Source organism: Triturus cristatus, chromosome 2_2 (genome assembly GCF_964204655.1).
Source record: "Triturus cristatus chromosome 2_2, aTriCri1.1, whole genome shotgun sequence".
In the NCBI taxonomy this organism is placed as follows: domain Eukaryota; kingdom Metazoa; phylum Chordata; class Amphibia; order Caudata; family Salamandridae; genus Triturus; species Triturus cristatus.
In genome coordinates, this window is record NC_140582.1 from 1,111,971,585 (window position 1) to 1,111,998,941 (window position 27,357).

The following is a 27,357-nucleotide window of genomic DNA, read 5'->3' on the forward strand; positions in this document are numbered from 1 at the left end:
AATCTCCACACTTAGAAGAAATTCTTAGGAAACCAATCAATGTTACCCTACGGAATAAAATTGGGTTATCAGCTTTTGGGTAAGTACTCGACTGGCAGAGTTAAGGTTCTGGCCACAGACTCAGGGTTCCCCCAGGGTCAGGTTTGTACAATTGTTACACCCTCTGCGGCACTGTTGCGGACGGGGCAGAGTGAGTTTGGCCTGATGTTATCCTATGGGAGGCAGGGGGGCCTTAGTTGGTGGCTGCTGACTAGCAGGCCACACGGCTGTGGGAGCTGTGCTCCTGGTCACTTGCTCAGGAAAAATGGGGAAGTAGGTAGGAGTAGAAGTTACACTTGCCAGGGCCACTCGGGCGGGTGGGTGCAGGGTGCCTTTGACCCTTTGTGCGCTCAATGGATTGCAATGGGAAAGCTTCAGCACAAACAAAGGCTGCAAGCTCGTGGTCAAAGATTCTTCATGTGCCCCCACCACTTTGGGAGGTAAATTGGGTAGTTGGAGGGTGGGTATGTACCCAGGAGTCGGGCACAGGGGACCGCAGGGCGCCGGGTGCTGGGGTGACTTTTGGTCTTGGGAAACCTTACCCTCTGTTGATTGTGGTTGGGGGGGTCCCTGGCTCTGAGGCTGCAGTTGTCGTCATGAGCATCCAGGTGAGACCTTGGGGGCCAGATTTGGCATCACAGTCGTGGGGGGGACGTCATCGGGGTCTTTGTCCACTCTGACACAGGCCAGGTTTGTCCATTGCAGAGTGTGCAGGGTTTGCGGTTCCGGGATGATGCCAGGGGTTAGAAACTTGCTTTGAGCAAAGCTACTGCTCATGGGACTCCCAGATGATCAGAGTCACAAGGTAGCCAGGTCCTCTGGGGTTTGTGAGGTTGCTGGCCACAAGTGGGTCTGGGCTTTGGCAGGAACAGGTTCAAGGGTCGACAGTCCGGTAGGGCTGAGGCCAAAGCAGTTGGTGTCTTCCTCTTCTTAGTAGCTGCACAGCAGTTTCTTTCTTCTTGCTCTTCCTTGCTTTTTAGGAATCTGGAGAAGGAAGGTTTAGGGTGCCTCTAAATTCTAGGTTTAGTTGCGTTACACGTTGGTACAGGGCAGGGACCAATTGGTCCCTGCCCTGGGGTGTATACACACACTATCCTGCCACTCACCTGTGGGAGTGGGCCAGTAGCCGAGTCCTGATTGTGCAGGGCTTCCCATCTTCAAGATGCAGAGTGCCTGGAGATGGGCTTCACCTCGCCTCCCCCACCTGAGGGTTGGGGTGGGCAGGCTGGCACATACCCTGTCCTTATTTTGTGTTTCTGGTCCGTCTTCTGGCCAGAGTGGGTGTCAGAACCGGGGGTTTGGGAGGCAGTTTTCTGGGTACAGCAAGTGGCCTGGAGAAGCTCACAGAGTCAGCATGCCTTTGAAGCTTTCCTCTGGCCATCCTGGGGGAGGAGACCTAGCACCTCGCCCAGCATGTGCATTGTTGCAGGCCCAGGAGAGCGGGGGCTCTCAGCCCTGGAGTCCAGCAACATGTCTGATGTGTGGCAGCCTAGGCAGCCTCCAAACCAGACATGGATTGTAGGTTAGTTGTCATGGGGCATCTCTAAGATGCCTTCAGTAGTGATTTGTACATTGAATCACACACTGGCATCAGTGCAGGTTTGATGTGCTGAGAAGTTAGATACCAAACTTCTCATTTTTCAGTGTTCCAATTATGGTGCTGTGGAGTTCGTGTTAGATGAGCTCTCTGCACCATATACTCTTAAATGGCAGCACTGCACTTACAGTGCCCAGGAATGGACCAGAGTACTGTAGGTGCAGAGGGATAATGCTGCTGTGCCCACACCACTGGCATAGGGCACCCAGCTATAGGGGTGGATGATGTATGCCAGGGCAGTGTAGGGTGTGTGCATGCAACACAGGGATGTGTGCCATGTCGACTCTTTGTTTTGCCTTGTACCCAGACACTCTGCCTGCAAGGGCAGTGTGTTTGTGTTAGGATACAGGGCCTCTAAGGGTGTCACAATAAGTGCTGCAGCCCTTAGAGGCCTTCCCTTGTCACAAGGCCCTGGGTACCTAGGGTACCATTTACCAGGGGCTGACATATGGCCAGGGTTTGCCAATTTTGAATGTTAGTGTCTAGGGAAGGAACATAGGCCCTGGGCACCTGATTGGCAGGAGTCCAGGGCAAAGTCCATTCAGCAATATGCAGGAAAGATGGTACTTTCTCACACATATGTCATACATGTCGGGGGCTCAGAGTTGGGATATTGCTAGATTGTGCTATCTTATCAATGTTGTCAGTGCAATTTTGCCCGTGTAATCTTGTGTGACCCCCTGTGCCCCTTCTTCGCTGTCTGACTCCGGTTGTCTCATCTGTGCCGTCATCGCAAGTGTTATTTAGATTGGCCCACTGTGCCCCCTTCTGCCGGGTTTAGTTGTATCGCTCATTTACATTTCTTCCCCAGTATTCGGACGCATGTTTTTCAAACCACCTCCGCTCTCCCTTCCTGCCACAGTATCCCCTGCTGAGCCGCACAGCAACACGCACATTTGTACCGCCCACATGCCAGGCTGATCCTCCCACCTCCCCTTCCACTTGGGTACATCCACGCCGGGTCCACGCAAAGTGCAGGGACATCCTGGGTCCGCAAACGCAACTACACACGTTGCCACTACGATACTGGCACACTCAACGCCCTCAACATAAGACGATCACACACCTGCTTCTTGCCCGGAACAGAACGCACACAAGGACACCTCTCCAGCCGAAACTGCATTGTCACCAGCATCCAATCTGCAAATCCACCCACTGTGTTGGAAGCCAACTACCTCAGATGCATTGTCCCCAACACCCGCCACAGATGCCAACACACAAGTAAACTCTGGGACCTACTCAACTCAACCTCCCCAGACATGGTCTCCATGTGAGTAACATAATTGTACCCCTCCTCGGAACACTACCTCGCCATAGCCATCCTGTGCAGGTACAAGATCAAACACAGGGACCGCACCAACGGGGTAGGACTAGGAATTGCCATCGTCCACAAGAACACTCTCAGAGTCTCAACCAACAACGACAACATCCTCATCAACGCCGAACACCTGCACTTCCAGATCCACACCAATCCCAACACCACCCTCAGAGTAACCCATGTCTACATAGCCTCCAGACCCCTAACACAGTTCTGCAACTCCATCACCAACTTTGTCAGTATACACGCCCTCACATCCACAGACTACATCCTTCACGTTGAGCTGAACTTCCACCTCGTGTACCTTAACGGCACCGTATCCACCACCGTGATCGACACCCTGGCCAACCTCGGCCTCATACAACTTGTCACAACACCCACCCACCACAACAGCCACACACAACCACACAACCAACCTCCACTGGAACATCCATCAATGCATCAACTTCGCATTCCATAAAGACACCACGCGCCACCACACCCAACAGATCCACTGGCACTCCTGGAGCAAAGTCACAGAAGCACAGCTAACCAGCAGCCTTGCCTGCAGCACAACCACCGATACTGACTCCACCGCCCAGAACGTCAGACAAGGGATCGGTGACTGCGCCAACACACTCGCCCAGATTAAGACACACTCCAACAGACACACCAGCAAGTAAGCCAGCTGGTTCAATGCAGAACACCAGGCCTCAATGCCGACCTGCCATGAGCTAGTGAAGAAATTGCACCGTGAACAGACACTTGACAGCTACGTAACCCACAAAGACGCCACACTCAGACACCATCACCTCATCAGATATGCAAATGGGACTCCTTCAAAGACCACATTGCCAACAACGCACACACCAGCTAAGTGCTCTTCAACCTAGTGAAAGAACTCTCCAACACCAGCTCCAACACCAACACCATCCCACCTTTGCAAGACCTGTGCAACTCCTTTGATACTTTTGTCCATTGCAAGGGTGCAGACATCCAAAAAGCTACAACCCCATGAGTGCCACGAATAGCACTGAGACCTCCATCCCCACGGATCCAACCCCCTGCTTTCCTGGACCAACGTAAACAACACAAACACAATGCACATCTGGTACAACATCCACTCCGGATCAACGTCAGACACATGCCCACACCACATCTGCTCCAAAGCCAGCCACACCATTGCACCCATTTCCAGATGAGCATCAACATCTCCCTCGTAAATTCAACCTTCACGTAGAGCTGGAAGCATGCCGATATCAACCCCTAACTCCACAAACAAAAGACTGACCCCAAGGACCGTCTGAACTTACATCCCATCTCCCTGCTACCATTCCTGTGAGGTGTCATTGCGAAGACCATCAACAGACAACTGACCCACTAACTCTATGGGAACATCATCCTGGATCCGTCCCATTCATGCTTCAGTGGCAACTCCTGCAGCAAACTGGACACATCTCTGCCACCAACAACATAATGCCACTGATGGACAACAGTGAAACAGCAGCACTCATTGTCCAGGACCTGTGATTTCACTGCACACTATGCACACGCATACACGACACCGAGATCCGAGACAAGGCTTGTGACTGGACAAACTCCTTCCTCTACGGCAAAACCCAGTCCACCCACCTCCACCGTTCCTGCTCAGAGTCCACAGTAATCATCATCGGATTACCCCAGGGCTCATCCCTCACACAACATTGTTCTACATGTACATGTCACAACTCGCACACATTACCCGACTGCACAACCTCAACATCATCTCCTATGAGAATGACAGCCAGCTGATCTTCTCCCTCACCATGGCCACCCTCACTTACACAACCATACACCATGTAGGACTGTAACACGTTGCTGAGTGGAGGAAGAACTGCCAACAGGAGATAAACATCAGACAGGACAGAAATGCTCATCCTCGCTTCCACCCTCTCCGCATGAGACAGCTCCTGGTGTGCGGCTGCCCTGGGAACAGTTCCAACACCAACCAACCACGCACGCAACATGGGGTTTAACATCAACTCCACTCTCTCCATGCCAAAGCAGGTAAACGCTGTCTCAGCCTCCTGCTTCATCACCCTCCAGATGCTTGTCAAGTTCTACAGGTGGCTTCCCACCGAAACATGGAGAACAGTCACACAGGCACTCATCAGAAGCAAGTTGGAATACGGTAACACCATCTATGCAGGAGCCTCGACCAAACTCTAAAAATGACTTAATCGCATTAAAAACACCTATGGACGCCTGGTCCTCAACATCCCTCGCCGACAGCACATCACACCCCACCTGGGAGACCTGCACTGGCTCACCGCCAACAAGTGTATCACCTCCACGTGCCAGAACCACGCACGCAAGCCACTCCACAACACCGGACATGCATACCTCAACAGATGACTCAGCTTCTGCACCCCAATCCAGCAGGTCTGCTACGCTGACATTGCAATCCCCACAGTCCCCCGCATCTGGTAAGCTAACTCCTGCAGAAGATCATTATGCCACCTCAATGCAAAGAACTGGAACACTTTCCCCACCCTCCTGCGACCGGCACAGCACATGCTAACATTAATGTGACTCCTCAAGAACACGATTTCCAAGCAGTGGCAGACTCCCACCCCCCTCCCCCGCTCCTTGAGACACTCACGGGTTAATGGTGAACTTTAAAGATGTTGTCATAGGAAAATTATCTAGATTGCTTTTGCATATACACGGCCATCTCATTGCCTATCCGTGTCAGGTGACACATGTACATTGATTGAATTAACAATAACATCAAAGGGAGGGAGAGGGAAAATATCACTCTTGCACCCCCTGGTAAACTATTCATAAACAACGGAAGAGTGACTACAAAAAGGGGGAGGGGTGGGAGGGGACAACAGTGTGGGAAAAACCAAACAAGTGTGTTAAAAGAACCCTCACTCACCAACCTAGTTGGTGACCTGCTTCATCATCGGGTTCCCACCAAGGAGGCCGAGTGCCTCCTCGGTGTGCTGCGACGCCTGAGTTACAGCGCAGCTGGTTTTTGAGGGATCAGTGAAATGAATTTAAAAGGTGAATGGTTTTAACCGACCACAATTTAAATCAAGGCAAACCATTAACCATTAAAAACAAATGTGACGGACTAGAACTAGGTCGGTTAGGATAACCAAAGAACGTCCGTTTTTAAATTAGTGAAGAGGGGATGGTCGACATGTTTCTGCTTTAGTTGCCAATTGTGCTAAGCATTCTTCAGGACCAAGGAAATTCCACGGCGGTATGCACACGCTAAGGCGCACCCTAACCTGTGGAATCAGAACGGTAAAACTCACGGTTCTACCGAGGAGCCTCCTTGTTATTCCAGGGCTACTAAATCCTGTATGGAAAAAAATTGAGAAACACAAACAAGACACACATAAACCTCTACATGTGATCTGCTTATTACTTGTTGTATTTTGTGTGAACACACAATTTGATAATCCCGTGCTGTGGAAAGGGAGTGCGTGTATTAAGCAATCGGCCCACTACTGCTCTGAAGGCAATTAATTTGGCGCCCTACAGAACTGTTCCACGCATGAAAGGTACTGCGATGGACTTGGGCGTAAGTGAGGAACCTTCAACAAGATCCCACAATCGGAAAACCGACATCATTCGGCAAAATTTGTGCCCAGGTAACGGCTGGTGGCCATTGTGTCTGATCGTAATAGCTGACTCGTGAAAGTGCTATGCATGCTCATAAACGCCCGTGAGGTCTTTGTCAGGCGCCGTTGTTCAAGTGCATTCATAGTCGGGGTGGGTGAATAAAACTATATATACAAGTGAGATATATAGAAAACAGTAGCATGGAAAATGAATAAAAGTAATTAAAAGGTCCGCTTACTCGTATGCAAAGTGCAGCATACTTCATGGGTCCGCGAGGGGGGTAGTGAACTATAGTATCTGTAGAATGGGTAACAAGCAAAGGAATTAAGTTAATATTCCTTAGTACAGTAATCCACTCCCTCACGAGGGGGAACCTATCGCCCAAAGATCTGCAATTGCACTTACTTCCATGCTCGCACACTCCCGCTGTCAGCCTATCTCAGTCCAACACGGCCCGAATGTTGATGTTAGCTGCGTGAACCAGGAAGTAAGTAAAGCTGATCACGTGATGGTGTTGACGTGCGTCTGACGTCTGTGGGCTTTGCCGAGGGAGGCATGTCCCACCAGTGTGCCGCAAAAAAGATGAACTTTATTACGCCCCGTAGTAACTGACAAACGAAGCTGCTGGTGGTTACTAAGGTTACCAGTGACGCATACGGGCTATGGCCGTGGCTTTGTTAAGTGAAGCAACGTTAATCCCACCTGCCTTGTCGTTTCTATACCCAAACTGAGGCCAGTAGGGAAGTAGTGCGGTGGCAACCACAACGTTAACTAGAGGGAACCAAACGTGAGGCAATTCGATCATTTGATGTAAGTGTGGCAATTTCTACAGAACCCGGGTAAAACCTCTATGTTGTGGGACCAATTGCAAGGATATCGTAAGAGGTGGCGTGATTAACCTAAGACCAGGTAATAGGTTAAAGGATAACTTTACATATCCTCGTGCCACTAAAACTTCAAAATTAGAGGCTAGAGAGTCTAGGAGGGCACGGGAATTAAAGGCTCACTAGAGACTAGAAAGGCAGGGAACTCAGAGACCCATTCGGAAAAAGATGTTGTTTAACAAAGGTTTCAGAAGTCAGTGGACCCAGAAAGTTACGCGAATAATCTCTCAGCGTTTTAGTACAGTGTTCCATGGAATATTATCGTTTAATCCTTGTTGGTGTGTGGACAGACGATAGATCCACCGTTGCTCCTTCTCAAAAAGTGACTGTTGTGTGTTTGGACCTGGGTTGAGTTTTTCTATCACTGTCCATCGTAAGTCATTGGCCGTGTGGTTGGAGAGTAGGAAGTGTTCGGTGAGTTTTGTACTTAGCTTATGACACCGGATGGTGCTGCGATGTTCGCAGATACGTTGTTTAATTTTTCTCCCAGTCATGCCAACATATCTCAGTCCACATGGACAAGTTATCAAGTAAACTACATCGGTGGAATTGCAGTTAGTGTGAATTTTCTGTGACCAGAGCCTTCCTGGCTCAAGAGATAGATGTTTAGTGGCAGTGGTTAGATGGCAAACACTGCATGATCCACAGGGGTAGTGGCCTACCACTGGAGGAAAACCCCACGTGTTGAATACTGATTGAAGCGGGATCTTATCCTGTATTCTTGGGCTAGTGTGTACTAGTGTATCTTTGATGCTTCTCGCTCGTTTGCGAAAACAAGGGCTTCTCCCAGTCATGGTTATTGCTTCTCAGGATATTCCAATGTTTTTTGATGGATTTGCTCACTGCATTGGAAGCTGCATTGTAGGTGGTCACGCAGGTGAGAGGAATAGTTTCCTTGTCAACTCTCACATTGTCTTCCAAGAGAGCATCCCTGTTTTGATTACGGGCTCTCTTGCTACTCTTCTTCAGGATTCTTTCGGGGTAGCCTCGGTCTTTTAGCTTAACAGTCAGATCTTCTGCTTGTTGCTTGAAGGTAGAGACTTCACTGCAGTTGCGTCGGAGTCGTAGGTATTGACCAAAGGGTAGATTTTCTCGCAATGGTCGTGGGTGGTAGCTAGAAAAATGTAGCAAGTTGTTCTTCGCCGTGGGTTTGTAATGAGTCTTAGTCTGAAGGCTGGTTCCTCTCCTGGTGATCACCACATCCAAAAAGATCATCTCATGTTCATCATGAGTATGTGTGAACTTTAGGTGAGGATTGCAGTTGTTAATCCATTCGTAGAATTCTAGGAGAGAATTTTCAGATCCCTTCCAGATAATTAACACATCATCGATGTATCTTTTCCATAGCGAAATGTTGAGCAAGTAAGGGTTCTGTGGTGAGAGAATGTGATTGCATTCAAAATCGTACACATACAATCCTGCTACGCTCGGCGCAAAGGTGCTGCCCATAGATGTACCTGTAGATTGTAGGAACAGGTCACCCTTGTATTCAAAGTAGTTGCGTTTAAGAGCAAGGGCAGCACAGGTGACTACAAATTCTTGTGGAGTTGTGTAATTCCAAACGCTGGATTCCAGGGAACTTTCAATGACATTGATGTTTTCGTCCTGAGGAATACATGTGTACAGGCTTTCAATGTCAAGAGTAACAAGAAAGAAAGCTCCATCAGGGATACTGATTTCCCGTAGTATTGCCAGTAAACTCTTAGTATCCCGCAGGTAGGTACTGGTTGACTGGATTAGTGGTTTCAGAAAGAAATCACAATAGCGGGATAGGGGCGCCAGCAATGAACCAATGCCCGATACTATAGGTCGACCCGGAGGCGGTGTCCTATTCTTGTGTGTTTTGGGTAGAGTGTAGAAGTAGGGGATGATGCCCTTTCTTGTAGTCAGAAAGGTCGCCTCCTGTTTCGTAATAAGGCCTCGAAGTTCGGCGTCATTAACTATGTCGTAAATGGTTGTACGGAGATCAGATGTAGGGTCTAGTGCCAGAGGGGTATAACTGGTACGGTCACTAAGGAGACGTCTACATTCCGTATCGTAGGCGTCGGTATCTTGGATAACAATTCCTCCCCCCTTGTCAGCTGATTTGATCACTATACTGGTGTTAGATTGTAGTGACTGTAAAGCTTGAAACTCTTTAGCCTTCATATTTTTGAAGAGATGTGGTTCAACGAAAGCTTCAATATCGTTGAAAACCGCTTGTTCAAAAGCTGCAATCTCAGGTGGAACCGTGTGGGGGGGTGGCGTGAAGGTAGATTTTGTCCTTAGTCCAGTATCACTCGTAGTGGACGGGGTGTTATCTACTGGCTGTTTTTCAAAAAAGCTCTTGAGTTTTAACTTTCGAAAAAATTCTGAAAGCTCGCAATGTAATTTGAAGCGATCTAAGCGAGCTGTAGGTATAAAACCTAGCCCCTTTTCCAGGACTGAGATCTCGTCTTCCGTCAAGGTTGTTGTCGAGAGGTTGGTAATCAGACTCGAGGGTTGCTGGGGCCTGCTCTTTGTTCCCGAGATTTGCTCCATGTGTTGTCCCCCACAGCTTCGTCCTGTTGCCAATGGACTTGATTGACCCCTCTTCTTCTGCCGCGGCTTCTCCTGCCCCTCTCTAAAAAAGGGGGGCGGAACAAATTCTGTTGAAACTGGGGATGAGGTAGAAAGCTTGGGTTCCAACCCATCATGGGATGGAAAGCTGGTGGTTGGTATGGCGGATGATAGCCACTTTCGTTGGCTTGTTGAAATGGGTGCCAAGTTTGATTGTTATATTGTCGTCTATTCCTACCCCGTCCTCGTTGGCGTGACTTGTAGCTATCGCCACTCGAACCACTGGTGGAGGACCCATCAAATGAGCCATCAGTGCTGTAGTCATTCTTTACTGGGGGAGTATAGTCTGGATCGGTGTATGGATATGTTTTCGTGTAGGACCATTTTGCAAGGTCTTTTTGAAATTTCTGTGCCTTTGATTGTGTGAGAGAATCTTTGTACTCATTCATCTCCTTGTTTAATTCGTCGAGTCTTTTCTTATATCCAGTTAAAGTGGTTCTGAAATGGGTCTCAGTGAGCTGGATCTCTACCATTAAAGCCTCCGAGAGTCTTAGTGCTGTCTTGATAATGAGCACGAGCCAATCACGGGTGCAATGCCACGCGATTTGTGCCCATTCTTTTCTGAATTGGACATCATCAAGAAAAATATGGGGGGCATTTGTGACCAAAAGACCCTTAGGAGCTATATTATTCCTAAGATACTCTGTTAAGATGGTACCATGAAGTATGGTCCGAATTCGCCCTCTTTTTTGTTCACTAAGTTTATCCCACTCTGTGGTTTGTGAGATCGTTTGAGCAATTGAGGGATCAGAAAAAAGGGAGGGGTCTGCCAGTAGGGCATCCACCTCCTCATTAGAGTTAGAAAGACCTACATTTTCCATGCTACTGACAGATTGAGTCGCTATAAAGAGGAGTCAAAAATGCCCTCGCAGCTGTGCGCTGCAAATATCACAATAACATCAAAGGGAGGGAGAGGGAAAATATCACTCTTGCACCCCCTGGTAAACTATTCATAAACAACGGAAGAGTGACTACAAAAAGGGGGGGGGGGAGGGGACAACAGCGTGGGAAAAACCAACCAAGTGTGTTAAAAGAACCCTCACTCACCAACCTAGTTGGTGACCTGCTTCATCATCGGGTTCCCACCAAGGAGGCCGAGTGCCTCCTCGGTGTGCTGCGACGCCTGAGTTACAGCGGAGCTGGTTTTTGAGGGATCAGTGAAGTGAATTTAAAAGGTGAATGGTTTTAACCGACCACAATTTTAATCAAGGCAAACCATTAACCATTAAAAACAAATGTGACGGACTAGAACTAGGTCGGTTAGGATAACCAAAGAACGTCCGTTTTTAAATTAGTGAAGAGGGGATGGTCGACATGTTTCTGCTTTAGTTGCCAATTGTGCTAAGCATTCTTCAGGACCAAGGAAATTCCACGGCGGTATGCGCACGCTAAGGCGCACCCTAACCTGTGGAATCAGAACGGTAAAACTCACGGTTCTACCGAGGAGCCTCCTTGTTATTCCAGGGCTACTAAATCCTGTATGGAAAAAAATTGAGAAACACAAACAAGACACACATAAACCTCTACATGTGATCTGCTTCTTACTTGTTGTATTTTGTGTGAACACACAATTTGATAATCCCGTGCTGTGGAAAGGGAGTGCATGTATTAAGCAATCGGCCCACTACTGCTCTGAAGGCAATTAATTTGGCGCCCTACAGAACTGTTCCACGCATGAAAGGTACTGCGATGGACTTGGGCGTAAGTGAGGAACCTTCAACAAGATCCCACAATCGGAAAACCGACATCATTCGGCAAAATTTGTGCCCAGGTAACGGCTGGTGGCCATTGTGTCTGATCGTAATAGCTGACTCGTGAAAGTGCTATGCATGCTCATAAACGCCCGTGAGGTCTTTGTCAGGTGCCGTTGTTCAAGTGCATTCATAGTCGGGGTGGGTGAATAAAACTATATATACAAGTGAGATATATAGAAAACAGTAGCGTCGAAAATGAATAAAAGTAATTAAAAGGTCCGCTTACTCGTATGCAAAGTGCAGCATACTTCATGGGTCCGCGAGGGGGGTAGTGAACTATAGTATCTGTAGAATGGGTAACAAGCAAAGGAATTAAGTTAATATTCCTTAGTACAGTAATCCACTCCCTCACGAGGGGGAACCCATCGCCCAAAGATCTGCAATTGCACTTACTTCCATGCTCGCACACTCCCGCTGTCAGCCTATCTCAGTCCAACACGGCCCGAATGTTGATGTTAGCTGCGTGAACCAGGAAGTAAGTAAAGCTCATCACTTGATGGTGTTGACGTGCGTCTGACGTCTGTGGGCTTTGCCGAGGGGGGCGTGTCCCACCAGTGTGCCGCAAAAAAGATGAACTTTATTACGCCCCGTAGTAACTGACAAACGAAGCTGGTGGTGGTTACTAAGGTTACCAGTGACACATACGGGCTATGGCCGTGGCTTTGTTAAGTGAAGCAACGTTAATCCCACCTGCCTTGTCGTTTCTATACCCAAACTGAGGCCAGTAGGGAAGTAGTGCGGTGGCAACCACAACGTTAACTAGAGGGAACCAAACGTGAGGCAATTCGATCATTTGATGTAAGTGTGGCAATTTCTACAGAACCCGGGTAAAACCTATATGTTGTGGGACCAATTGCAAGGATATCGTAAGAGGTGGCGTGATTAACCTAAGACCAGGTAATAGGTAAAAGGATAACTTTACATATCCTCGTGCCACTAAAACTTCAAAATTAGAGGCTAGAGAGTCTAGGAGGGCACGGGAATTAAAGGCTCACTAGAGACTAGAAAGGCAGGGAACTCAGAGACCCATTCGGAAAAATATGTTGTTTAACAAAGGTTTCAGAAGTCAGTGGACCCAGAAAGTTACGCGAATAATCTCTCAGCGTTTTAGTACAGTGTTCCATGGAATATTATCGTTTAATCCTTGTTGGTGTGTGGACAGACGATAGATCCACCGTTGCTCCTTCTCAAAAAGTGACTGTTGTGTGTTTGGACCTGGGTTGAGTTTTTCTATCACTGTCCATCGTAAGTCATTGGCCGTGTGGTTGGAGAGTAGGAAGTGTTCGGTGAGTTTTGTACTTAGCTTACGACACCGGATGGTGCTGCGATGTTCGCAGATACGTTGTTTAATTTTTGTCCCAGTCATGCCAACATATCTCAGTCCACATGGACAAGTTATCAAGTAAACTACATCGGTGGAATTGCAGTTAGTGTGAATTTTCTGTGACCAGAGCCTTCCTGGCTCAAGAGATAGATGTTTAGTGGCAGTGGTTAGATGGCAAACACTGCATGATCGACAGGGGTAGTGGCCTACCACTGGAGGAAAACCCCACGTGTTGAATACTGATTGAAGCGGGATCTTATCCTGTATTCTTGGGCGAGTGTGTACTAGTGTATCTTTGATGCTTCTCGCTCGTTTGTACGAAAACAAGGGCTTCTCCCAGTCATGGTTATTGCTTCTCAGGATATTCCAATGTTTTTTGATGGATTTGCTCACTGCATTGGAAGCTGCATTGTAGGTGGTCACGCAGGTGAGAGGAATAGTTTCCTTGTCAACTCTCACATTGTTTTCCAAGAGAGCATCCCTGTTTTGATTACGGGCTCTCTTGCTACTCTTCTTCAGGATTCTTTCGGGGTAGCCTCGGTCTTTTAGCTTAACAGTCAGATCTTCTGCTTGTTGTTTGAAGGTAGAGACTTCACTGCAGTTGCGTCGGAGTCGTAGGTATTGACCAAAGGGTAGATTTTCTCGCAATGGTCGTGGGTGATAGCTAGAAAAATGTAGCAAGTTGTTCTTCGCCGTGGGTTTGTAATGAGTCTTAGTCTGAAGGCTGGTTCCAGCGTTTGGAATTACACAACTCCACAAGAATTTGTAGTCACCTGTGCTGCCCTTGCTCTTAAACGCAACTACTTTGAATACAAGGGTGACCTGTTCCTACAATCTACAGGTACATCTATGGGCAGCACCTTTGCGCCGAGCGTAGCAGGATTGTATGTGTACGATTTTGAATGATGAACATGAGATGATCTTTTTGGATGTGGTGATCACCAGGAGAGGAACCAGCCTTCAGACTAAGACTCATTACAAACCCACAGCGAAGAACAACTTGCTACATTTTTCTAGCTACCACCCACGACCATTGCGAGAAAATCTACCCTTTGGTCAATACCTACGACTCCGACGCAACTGCAGTGAAGTCTCTACCTTCAAACAACAGGCAGAAGATCTGACTGTTAAGCTAAAAGACCGAGGCTACCCCGAAAGAATCCTGAAGAAGAGTAGCAAGAGAGCCCGTAATCAAAACAGGGATGCTCTCTTGGAAGACAATGTGAGTGTTGACAAGGAAACTATTCCTCTCACCTGCGTGACCACCTACAATGCAGCTTCCAATGCAGTGAGCAAATCCATCAAAAAACATTGGAATATCCTGAGAAGCAATAACCATGACTGGGAGAAGCCCTTGTTTTCGTACAAACGAGCGAGAAGCATCAAAGATACACTAGTACACACTCGCCCAAGAATACAGGATACGATCCCGCTTCAATCAGTATTCAACACGTGGGGTTTTCCTCCAGTGGTAGGCCACTACCCCTGTGGATCATGCAGTGTTTGCCATCTAACCACTGCCACTAAACATCTATCTCTTGAGCCAGGAAGGCTCTGGTCACAGAAAATTCACACTAACTGCAATTCCACCGATGTAGTTTACTTGATAACTTGTCCATGTGGACTGAGATATGTTGACATGACTGGGAGAAAAATTAAACAACGTATCTGCGAACATCGCAGCACCATCCGGTGTCGTAAGCTAAGTACAAAACTCACCGAACACTTCCTACTCTCCAACCACACGGCCAATGACTTACGATGGACAGTGATAGAAAAACTCAACCCAGGTCCAAACACACAACAGTCACTTTTTGAGAAGGAGCAACGGTGGATCTATCGTCTGTCCACACACCAACAAGGATTAAACGATAATATTCCATGGAACACTGTACTAAAACGCTGAGAGATTATTCGCGTAACTTTCTGGGTCCACTGACTTCTGAAACCTTTGTTAAACAACATCTTTTTCCGAATGGGTCTCTGAGTTCCCTGCCTTTCTAGTCTCTAGTGAGCCTTTAACTCCCGTGCCCTCCTAGACTCTCTAGCCTCTAATTTTGAAGTTTTAGTGGCATGAGGATATGTAAAGTTATCCTTTTACCTATTACCTGGTCTTAGGTTAATCACGCCACCTCTTACGATATCCTTGCAATTGGTCCCACAACATAGAGGTTTTACCCGCTTTCTGTAGAAATTGCCACACTTACATCAAATGATCGAATTGCCTCACGTTTGGTTCCCTCTAGTTAACGTTGTGGTTGCCACCGCACTACTTCCCTACTGGCCTCAGTTTGGGTATAGAAACGACAAGGCAGGTGGGATTAACGTTGCTTCACTTAACAAAGCCACGGCCATAGCCCGTATGCGTCACTGGTAACCTTAGTAACCACCAGCAGCTTCGTTTGTCAGTTACTACGGGGCGTAATAAAGTTCATCTTTTTTGCGGCACACTGGTGGGACACGCCCCCCTCAGCAAAGCCCACAGACGTCAGACGCACGTCAACACCATCACGTGATCAGCTTTACTTACTTCCTGGTTCACGCAGCTAACATCAACATTCGGGCCGTGTTGGACTGAGATAGGCTGACAGCGGGAGTGTGCGAGCATGGAAGTAAGTGCAATTGCAGATCCTTGGGCGATAGGTTCCCCCTCGTGAGGGAGTGGATTACTGTACTAAGGAATATTAACTTAATTCCTTTGCTTGTTACCCATTCTACAGATACTATAGTTCACTACCCCCCTCGCGGACCCATGAAGTATGCTGCACTTTGCATACGAGTAAGCGGACCTTTTAATTACTTTTATTCATTTTCCATGCTACTGTTTTCTATATATCTCACTTGTATATATAGTTTTATTCACCCACCCCGACTATGAATGCACTTGAACAACGGCGCCTGACAAAGACCTCACGGGCGTTTATGAGCATGCATAGCACTTTCACGAGTCAGCTATTACGATCAGACACAATGGCCACCAGCCGTTACCTGGGCACAAATTTTGCCGAATGATGTCGGTTTTCCGATTGTGGGATCTTGTTGAAGGTTCCTCACTTACGCCCAAGTCCATCGCAGTACCTTTCATGCGTGGAACAGTTCTGTAGGGCTCCAAATTAATTGCCTTCAGAGCAGTAGTGGGCCGATTACTTAATACACGCACTCCCTTTCCACAGCACGGGATTATCAAATTGTGTGTTCACACAAAATACAACAAGTAATAAGCAGATCACATGTAGAGGTTTATGTGTGTCTTGTTTGTGTTTCTCAATTTTTTTCCATACAGGATTTAGTAGCCCTGGAATAACAAGGAGGCTCCTCGGTAGAACCGTGAGTTTTACCGTTCTGATTCCACAGGTTAGGGTGCGCCTTAGCGTGCGCATACCGCCGTGGAATTTCCTTGGTCCTGAAGAATGCTTAGCACAATTGGCAACTAAAGCAGAAACATGTCGACCATCCCCTCTTCAGTAATTTAAAAACGGACGTTCTTTGGTTATCCTAACCGACCTAGTTCTAGTCCGTCACATTTGTTTTTAATGGTTAATGGTTTGCCTTGATTAAAATTGTGGTCGGTTAAAACCATTCACCTTTTAAATTCACTTCACTGATCCCTCAAAAACCAGCTCCGCTGTAACTCAGGCGTCGCAGCACACCGAGGAGGCACTCGGCCTCCTTGGTGGGAACCCGATGATGAAGCAGGTCACCAACTAGGTTGGTGAGTGAGGGTTCTTTTAACACACTTGTTTGGTTTTTCCCACGCTGTTGTCCCCCCCCCCCCCCTTTTTGTAGTCACTCTTCCGTTGTTTATGAATCATTGATTGAATTAGCCTTGCTGGACCTTCTTGTGAATTCACAGCCCCCTACTTATTGCCTTAGTTAAATTCTTGATTGTTCATGGAAACACGCGCCGGTGTGATTTAAGGGAATTTATTTACAAGACAAGGTTTTGCATGTACCAGACGTGGCCATAGGACATGGGATTGGCAGGATGCCTGTTGGAGTAGCAGTCCATTGTGAGTGACAGAGCCAGGGGAAGAGGTGGATTTTTCAGTGCCATTGTCAATGAACTAGAGGAAATTTGCTGTGGGTCAATGTGTGGGTCCAAGCTGTGTGTTGTTGGACGTCTGCAGACAGTGGGAGAGGAAGGGCAGTGAAATGATGGTATGTACAAACCAACAGGCCTTTGTACATCACTGCTAGCTGAACTTGCGCATTACCATGGTGGCAGTTTCATCCTCAGATTCGTCCGATGATGTGTCATGTGTCTCACATGTGGGTGGTGGTATGGTGGGAGCAGCACTGTGAGGCACAGACACATCAGGATGCGGAGCTGAGGATGTGGATGTGCAAGCAGCAGCTGTTGTTGCAAGACCGTGGGGAGGTAAAGATGTCATATGGAGAAGCATGGCCTGCCATGTCCATTCCAGATTACGCTGGTGTTGAGCCGTGGCAGCCATCTGTTGGAGCTCCCTCCACTTCCTGGCCTCCATTATCCCTGAAAGTCGGGATAATGCAGCACAGACACTGCTGGAGCAATCCTGCCGGGACAGTGTGTCCACTCTCCGGATCAGGACCCCAGCAATGTCATCCAGGGTGCGTTGGATGTTATTGAGGGGTGTGTGGATATCTGACATACTCGCGATGTTGTTGTCGAGGTGATTCAGACACCCACTGAGCTCCTCCAATTTGGATGCCAGGCTCTCCAAGCCCACCCGCACAAAGTCCTGTGTCTCCCGTTGGACCTCAAGCACCATGGTGTGAAAGGCCGCATATAGGTTGGGTGGGTCCTGGGAGGCAGCTGTGGTGGGAGCTGCTTGCTGCTGGGTGGTTTATGCAGGGGGTGGGCTGGGCACAATGCTGCTGGGTAGCCCTGCTACTGGAGTTTGTGTGTCGAAGGAATCGAGGAGACGCTGAAACTCGTCCACATTGATGGTGGGTGTTTCCGACGAGTCATCGTGGCGGAGTGGGTTGTCCAGCTGTCCATGAGGTGTTGTCGCTCCCTCTGAAATGTTCATGGAAGATACAGTTTAACAGTGGTATCCATATATGGGCATGCATTATTTGACTTAACAATCAGACTGAGGGAGACTGTACATTATAGATATTTTGTACAATATGCATGCTAGTTTATGGATGGTGATTACTTCAGAGACATCACGGATGTGAGGGTGTACTTGTACGTTGTAATATCACAAGTTGCCTAGGTGAGAAATGTGTCTTGATAGTGTTTACACACAAATGCTACCTGTTGTGTCCTGGTTGTGTTATGTGACTAATGCAGTCCTGTACACCTATTAGGCAATGTTGATGTACTCATATTAGTATGTGTGTACACTGCATTGTGTGATCGTGGCACCTGCTTCCTTTGTTTAGCTGCCCCTTGTCCCTTTCATTAAATGGGCCTTTGACTTCTGTGTATGTACAATGCAGACATGTGGAAATCTGTTTGGATTGTGTGTCCTTGTCAGAGTTGTAACATATGAGTTGTGTATAGTAGGTCATCAAGTGTCTTGTTCACATCAGGGGTAGTTTGTACATAAGTTTGTGACAGGGTGTGACATGCTCACTTGAGGATGAGTTCCACACTCCGCAACATCAGTGAGGTGTCCTGCACCATGTGAATCTCTTTGTCCTGCAGGCATGCAATCCATCATGCCCTATCACATGCATTATCAGTGTGGCTCAAGAAGTTGCAGTTTTGCAGGGGCTTGCACATGTGCATGTGTTTGGTGTGCTATTAGTAATGTGTGATGAGTGCCCACTTTTGGCACATTGGCAATGGGAGCCTACTTGGGGGCATGTTATGATGGACGGCCATGGTGTTATCGGTGCTTTAGCAGCAGGAAACTTCCGCTACAAGCGGCAAAGATGTTCTTGGAAATATGCCGCATAGAATTCTAGGAGAAGCACCTGTTCTGGTGTGAACATGGGCTTTGATTGGAATTCTCTGCAGCATGTTATCAGGCCCATTATCACCGCTTTGGTGGCAGTTCATGCCGCTGAAGTGGCAATAATTTTAAGAACGTCCTTGATTATCTACACCGTGTTTTTTCTACAGAGCTGCACTGTGCAGGACACATGCCTCTGAGTCGCTTTGGCTCCTTGCGATTTGTGTTGTGTGCATTGTGTCTGTCATGTTTAATCTTGCATAGTTTGCTTCCTGCACTTCTTTTGGATTACCCTTTCAGAGTATGGTACAGCATGTATAGCAATTGTTGTTGTTGTCTGAGCAGACTGTGTCCGCACCCATTACCCACAGATTTGGTCCCACATGTGGAGTGTGTGTGGCAGTGGTGGGCCGTTTTGTGCATCATACCAGGCGCTGACCTTCTAGACTCTGCATGAGCGCTTTGATTTTAGAAGGGGGGACTACATACTCCATGCAGCGATCACAGCGGATATTCGTGCACATTGTAAAGGGGACCAAGCAGGACCCAAGCTTTCTTTTGGGTGCCAATACAAATTGACAGCACCTGTAAAGTTTAAGGCAGTCACATGCCTGTACATGCACATGGGTCTCGTGGACCTGCCCCCTTTGGACATACTTAATTGAAATGGGAGGTAGATGTATGGAGAGAGATACCAGAAGGGGCTTGTGCTGAGATTGTAGAGTAAGCATGGAGGTGCACCAGGCACACCTGCTTCCAAAGGCTTATTTTTAATGTTTTACATAGCCTTACCTCACACCGGCAAAAAGTCAATGCATGTTTCTACACTGACTCATAAGAATGCACAAGGGTTCAGGGAGAGGGGGCAAACTTCCCTCACCTGTTTGGGGGTGACCACTTTGGGCTACTTAGTGGACCGTGGTGATGACACTATTGAAGGTGTTGACGGACAGGGAGGTGGATCTGTCGTAGGGGGCTTGTATCCTACATTGCTTCCCACACATGGCTCAACGTGGGCTTGCCTTAAGTTTATGGATAGGGGATTATTAGTGGCCATGAGGGGATATTACGATGCACTGGAAGGCAAGTGGGGCCACGAGTTTAGATCAATGGGAATGTGAGTTCACCTACTGGGCAGAGTGTGATGGGATAGTTAGGCTAGTGCTGGTACTGGTCAAGGGTACGGTGAGCAAGGGATCACTTGAGGCGGCTAGGGCATGGGACCAAGACAGTGAGAGCGATGTCAACACTGAGCCAGATGAGCTGGTACCAGGGTAGGGCCTTTATAACCCGTAGATGTGACCATTCGACACCATTGTAGACATGCATGATGGGTGAATCTAAAGCGGCAGCCTGTATATTGTGTTGTTAGTGTTTACCTTCTGGATACCACAGATTACGCACTGCTAAGGCTATCAAGGAGTACAGAGCAGCATGGGTAGTGACTAGGGGTGGGTGGAATTTGCGAAATTCACTTTTGCAAATTATCACAAAAATGTTAAAAATCTCCGCAAACACGCGGAAATATCGCGAAGATGCGGACGTTTTTTTCCCGCCCGTTCGCGTTATTTTCTGCGTGGTCGCGGCTCGCCAACTTACCCATGCAGTTGCTCGCGGGCGCGGCCATCTTGTTTTCACTTGTTTCGCGGTGCATGATAGCGAGAAGAAAGACGTGATCACGTGATGAATGACGTTACTGCAGTGACAAAAAAGAAGAGACAGAAGTATCTGGGGGTTGTAGGATTCACCCACGGCACCATATGGGGATTGTCCCTAAGTATCAGGAGTGTCTGACAGCTTTTGAGAGGGCCTCAAAAGGTCTCCAAACACCAACCCAAGGAGGTAGTTCCCAAAGCCAATCCAATTTCAAGGGGTATCAGGGAAGGTTTTCAACCCTTCAAAAGCAGACATGTGTTTTGACTGCTTTATTTAAAAAAAAATGTATTTAGTGTTTTCTATAGCGTGAACAAGACCCAAAGGTTGGGTGTCAGAGCGCTTTACATTTCAATCACCTTTAAAATCCACAGATATTAAATTTTATAACATCAAGAACATGTAAACGTATTCCAATGACATTGGCATATACTTACCTATATACAAACCACATAAAATGAAGAATACTAGAATCGTTAGATTATAGTAAAGCATGTGATATCGTAGTTACATTTAAAATAAGACCACTCTTGAGGTCTTACATATCCACACTGGTTATAGTATTGCTAGACTAGTCATATATCACTGTGGATTGGTCGAGGTACCTGTCCATAGACCACATCACTGTTGGTAGCCAACGGACTAACTGTACCCCCTTGGCTGAAGATAGCATTAGAGCTCAATCTATGCCAAAAGATTGATTCATGAAGTGATCACATTCTTTGTTCTGCTATTAGCACTTTAGTCCTGCTCACAATAGCTTATTTGAACAGCTGAGTGAAGAGGATTGCCAGGATGACTGAAGATTTCTCAAAAGTTTTAGTAATCCCTGTTGTTTGCTATGGGAGAAATGTTCCCATCAAAAAGGACTTACTAGCACATGCATCAAAAATGCCATTTGCGATTCATTATTAGCGAAAAATAAGGATTCGCTAATAAGGAATCGCAAAAGCCTATGCATGTAGAAATCGCTGACAAAATAGCGATTTCCTAAATATTTCTTAATTGCGAGTCGCAAATTGCGAGTCGCAAATAAGGAATACCTCCCCATTCATTCCTATGGGCCTAGAGGCCCATAGGAATGAATGGGAGGACGTTCTCAATTTGCGATTCTCAATTAGAGAATCGCAAATTGAGAATGCAATTTCAAGGGTGCAAGGGTGTCAAAATGACACCCTGTTGCACCCCTGAAATCGATCTGTGAACAAATGTTGCACAAATGTTGCACACACACATGTCCAAAGGACATGTGTGTTCGTAACCTACCACTTTGAAAAATGCACTTTCGTGCATTTTTCAAAGTTTTTGCAAATTACCATGAAGTTCAACTTCATGGTAATTTGCACCCCTTTTCACCGAAATCGCTAATTATTTTACTTTAATGCATTGCATTTAAGGAATCTCAATTTGCGAATCCTTAAATGCAATCGCAATTTGAGAACTCGCAATTAATTGCAAATTCTCAAATTGCGAATGTCTTGACCCTTCATGCATCGCAAATGCCCTTTTTGCGGGCTCAAACGGCCAATTTTTGTGAATCGCACCGTTTGCGCTAGCAAAAATGGTTGATGCATGTGCCCCTTAGTCTCCTTTTTTAATCCTGGGTCATCGGTGTTTCTTCCAATATTCGGTGGGAGCGAATTCCAAATCCTTGGTGCAGCTCCCGTGAACGCTCTATCGTATGTTCTTTTCTTACGGAAGAGTGCTGGTTTCAGTAAAAAAAACTCAGATCCCCTCGAGGGTCTACTTCCTCCAAACAGCGTAATTGTATGGGCCAGGTAATGTAGAGTTTTGTGGTGTATTGCCTTGTGTGTAATACATGCAATCTTTAGCTCTATTCTTGCCTCGGTACGGTAGCCAATTGAGCGTTTTCAGATGTGGAGCGGTGTGGTTGAATTTTTTTGATCCTGTTATAAGTTGAGTAGCTGCATTGAGACAAGCTTTTAGGGGAGCTGTTGAGATCTTAGGAAGCCCTGATAAAGTTGCGCATCCATACTCAAATACGACCAGCACCTGGACTGCCAAATTAAGAGGACCAGATTTGATGAATGGCTTCAATTTTCTGAGGTAACTCAGATGGAATGGAAACAAGCGCATTTTGCTATTGTGTTGATGTGGGCCCGCATGTTTAATTCTTTATCCAGCGTGATTCCAAGAGTCTTAGGGGCATATCAACAACAACTGGCGATAATTATCGCAAAGCGCACTTAGCGCTAGTATAATTATCGCCGGCTAGCACGGATTTTTATCGCTGAAATAGCGTGCTATTAGCAACGCTTATCTCAATAGCGATAAAAATCCTCACGCTAACTGGCTAACGTGAGATTATCGCTGGAAACCCAGCGATAATCTCACGTTAGCTTGTTGATAGGGACTCATAAACTTAGCCATGATATCCTCCTTCCATAGGATATCATGGCTAAGTCAGTCCTGAAGCAGGTGTTAGGAAAGTAGCGATAACAGGTGTTATCGCTACTTTTCCTGACGCTATGCTTCATAGCGTGGGGCTTGATGATAGGAGAATTGTCGCTTAGCGATATTTCTCCTATCATGTCAGGTCAGTAACGCCCACTTTGCATCTCTTTAGAGATGCAAAGCTGGGCGTTAGAAATCCCCACGCTAAAGCAAGGTTTCACGCGTTAGCGTGAACTTGCTAATATAGCGATAAAATTATCGCCGCTTTTCGGCCGAAAACGGCCGCTAAAGCGGCGATAATTTTTTATCGCCTCGTTGTAAATATGCCCCCTAGTTGAGTCAACTATAATCAGGGTACCATTTAGCAAAGTGATCATCTTGGTCCATTCATTAATCCTAGCTGAACTTTTAGGGGGAGATCAGAGGGAATTCAGTTTTTTGTGTGTTGAGCTTAAGATGATTGTCAGCTAGCCATTCAACGGTTCTCTGTGCTGGGTTCATTAGGTTGATCTCTTCTGGTGATGATATCTTTATATACAGCTGGGTGTCATCTGCATACGTGTGAAAGGAAATGTTAGCCTGTTGTAATACTTCTGTTAATGGTTCGATGTACAGATTGAATAGTGAAGAGGATAGAGTTGATCCATGTGGAACCCCAATTTGAATCGGAGATGGTGGGGATAGCTTGTTGTTCACAAGGAATCTTTGTGATCTGTTCTTTAGGAATGAATTAAACGAATTAAGGACTGTTCCTGAGAAGAGCATCCTATTCTCTAGGCATTCTAATAATTTGCGATGGTTTACTGTGTCAAATGCAGACGATAGGTCGGGAAGGATCAGGAGACAGATTTCATTATGGTCAAGAGCTAGCAGAGCGTCATCTACTATGTGTAGAATTGCTGTTTCCGTACTGTGAAATAGTAATGTTGTGGGATTCGAGTCAAATATGTGTAGTTAGCATAATGTATCTTAGACTGTATCTCTACTCCATATGCCTCGAGGACTGCTTTATAAAGTAACTCTTCGTGTCTCCGTGTCCTGCATGATAGAAAGGGCCGAAAAACCATACTGTGGCCATCTTGAATCATGAACGGTCGTGCTTCGAATCACGTGTCTCTCTCTACCTCCTTCTGTATGATTTATCTCGTACCAGCCTAGAGACAGGGTGAATTGTATTTACGGGCGAGGCCCAAGGTCACATCTGCAGTAGGGAGTATTAAGCTAAATTCCTCTGTGCCCGAGACGAAAGGGAGTCACCCGGCCGACCTTCTTTGAACGAGATAGTAACCTTATACGGGCAGATGGTATGAGCTCATTTAGGAGCTCTAGGACTAACTGGTACTTTTCCACTTGCAATGCTTTGTATGCTGAATCTGTAATGTATAGAAGTGTGGTTCTGTCAAGGAGCCAGCAGTCTTCCTCGGCGCACCTGATGGGTGAGGTTCGATGAGGCTCCTCTATGTAGAGTTCTGTTGTGGCCAATAAACGCTTGAACCTTCTACGTTGCCAACTGCTTATTATTGACTTAATATTGCGGACCACTGGTAAGTGTGGCCCTTGGAATTACTATTAGATTACTTCAATGTGTTGACTTAGTTGTTGTTGAGCAAATTTTTCTAGTACTTTTGCGGGAATGGTTGTTACCGGTCGGAAGTTGTTTGGGTCCGAGGGATTTTCAGTAGGTCTCTTTTAGAGAGGAATGACCTGGCTGGTTTTTAGACAGTTCGGAAAAGATCCTTGGGCTAGCGATTTATTAATTATCTTAGTCCAATAGGGGATGACCATGTGGTTGAGAGTGGGCCAACATTTTTCAGGCTTAGGGTCATTGTAATGGTTATTTGGTTTCAAAGATAGTAAGGGGCAGGTTTGGTATTTTACCTCTACTACGCGGTCATTACTTCGTATTACCATTACTATGCATATTTTAGTTTAAGATTACTTAGCATGCATTTACTTAGCATGCATTTACTACGCATGTTCCATTACTTAGCATGCACTTACTACGAATAATGAAGTAACTGTGCAAAGTAAAGTTTTGAGGTACAGGGGTATTTTTAGGGGTCAGGTTGGGTTAGAGTTTTGGGGTGTAGGGGTATTTTTAGGGTTCAGGGTGGATTTAAGGTTTTTGGGATGCTGGGCTATTTTTGGGGTGCAGGGTGTGTTTAGGTTTTGGTGTGCTGTGATAATTTTGGGGGTCGGGGTTGGTTAGGGTTTTGGGGTGTGCGGGGTATTTTTAGGTTTCAGGGTGTATTTAGGTTTTGGGGTACTGGGGTATTTTTAGGGGTCAGGGTCGGTTAGGGTTTTGGGGTGCATGGGGTATTTTTTTGCTTTTTAAACTCTTTTTATATGTTCATATTACCAAAAATTGCAGGACAGTGTTCATACAGCATGTGATGGAATAACGGTATACAATTCAGTTTAAAACATTTGAGGGCACATTTAGGACATCCACATGTGGAGTTCACGTCCCTGACACTCCCACTGACTCTCTGTATTTCCGCCCCCATACTCTCTTCCATTTCTTAGTACAACCTCTGCTCTTATAAATAGTTTCCTCAGCTCTCTGGCACCAATCGAGGTCGCGCTTCCATTGGTCCCACTGCTGAGGTGCCTGCTCCCCCCACCCACTGGCAATGTTCCTTTTTGCCACCCCAGCCACCAATGCCAGCCAGATTTCATTATATCTGGACCAATCAGTGGCTCCCTTGATCAATAACAGCAACCACCTGGATTCCATCGGGACCAGTGAGCCCACTACAGCTGACATTGTATCTGTGGCCCTAGTCCAGAAGGCCACTATTTCTGGGCATTTCCATAGTATGTGGTAGAAAGTGCCCTCCCCCTGACATCCCCGTGCACAAAGGGCTGACTGACTCCTCCCCCATGCATATAGGTGGGTGCAGGGGTAGTATATGCAGTGTAAAGTTTTAAGCTGCACTAACCTGAACCTAGAGTGAATTGCTATCTCGCGGGGGCTCTGTAGGGCGTCCTGCCAGTTGTCATCCTCCAAGGCACCTATATCTCTTGCTCACGTTGCTCGCAGCTCCACCAAGGGGTCGGGCATATTATTGATGAGTTTACGGTAGATGGTGGAAGTGGGTTTTTCCAGTATGGGATCCAGGAGCAGTCTATCCTCCAAGGGGGAATACTCCGGGATTGACGTGTCTCATTGTATGTGTGCGCACAGGGCATGGGTGAGACGTAAGTAGTGGTAGAGTCATGAAGGTTATATTCCATTTTAAGGTAGGCGAATGAGTGGGGGGCATCCCCTTTCCATACGTCCCCCAAATACTCTATGCCTATGAGTTTCCATCCCCTGAAACCGGTCAGTCTAGACACCTCTGTCAGTTGGTCACCCAGCGATAAAGGGGTTCTTCCCGTCAGGGACCCCGACCACCCCAGGAACATGTTTGCCTCCCTCCAGCATTGGACAACCACCCCGTGTGTGTAGGCCAGTCCGTTCTTGGCTTCCGGGCATAGAGCAGTGGCTCACAGTTTCCCCCCGGCATGACCATCCTGTCGACTCTATAGGCTGGTTCCAAGCCAGCCGTGTATACCCAATCGTTAACCACCTGTAGCTGTGAGCCCCAATAGTACAGTTTGATATCTGGGAGGGCCAGCCCCCATCATACACCCCTCTCGTCAGCTTGTGTAACGCTGTCCGTGGGTTGCCCCCATCGCAGAGCAATGTTCGCAGCGTCTGTGATATTCGTGCAAATGCTCCAGGAGGGATCGGGTACGGTGAGTTTCGCAAAATATAGAGGAGCCTTGGTAGTGCTAACATCTTAAACATTGCGGCTCGACCCATGAGGGCGAGGGGCAGTGCCCTCCAGTGGCTCACATCAGACCTGAGACGTTTCGATTGAGGCTCCAGGTTCCTGGCAAAGAACTCTGCCCTGTCTCTGGTGATATATACCACAAATACTTGAACCCGTCCATCGCTATGGACACGAGACCCCTAGTTGGAATCCTCGGGGGGAAACCTGAAAGCGGGTAGATCACTGACTTTGCCCAGTGAATGGTGTAGCCAGAGTAGCTACCGAATAATACAAAGAGGTGTAACGCCTGTGCTATCGAGTGGTATGGTCTGGCCATATATTGCACGATATTGTCAGCGTTTAAGGAGATACGCCCTTCCCACTCGTCGGTCAGCGCCAAGCCACAGAATGACCTGTCCCTCCTGATCCAATGGGCCAACGGCTCAAGGGCCAAGGCAAATAGGAGGGGGGACAGGGGCACCCCTGTCTGGTACCCCTCCGTAGTGGGAAAACTCTGGACACCGCACCGTTAACTCTC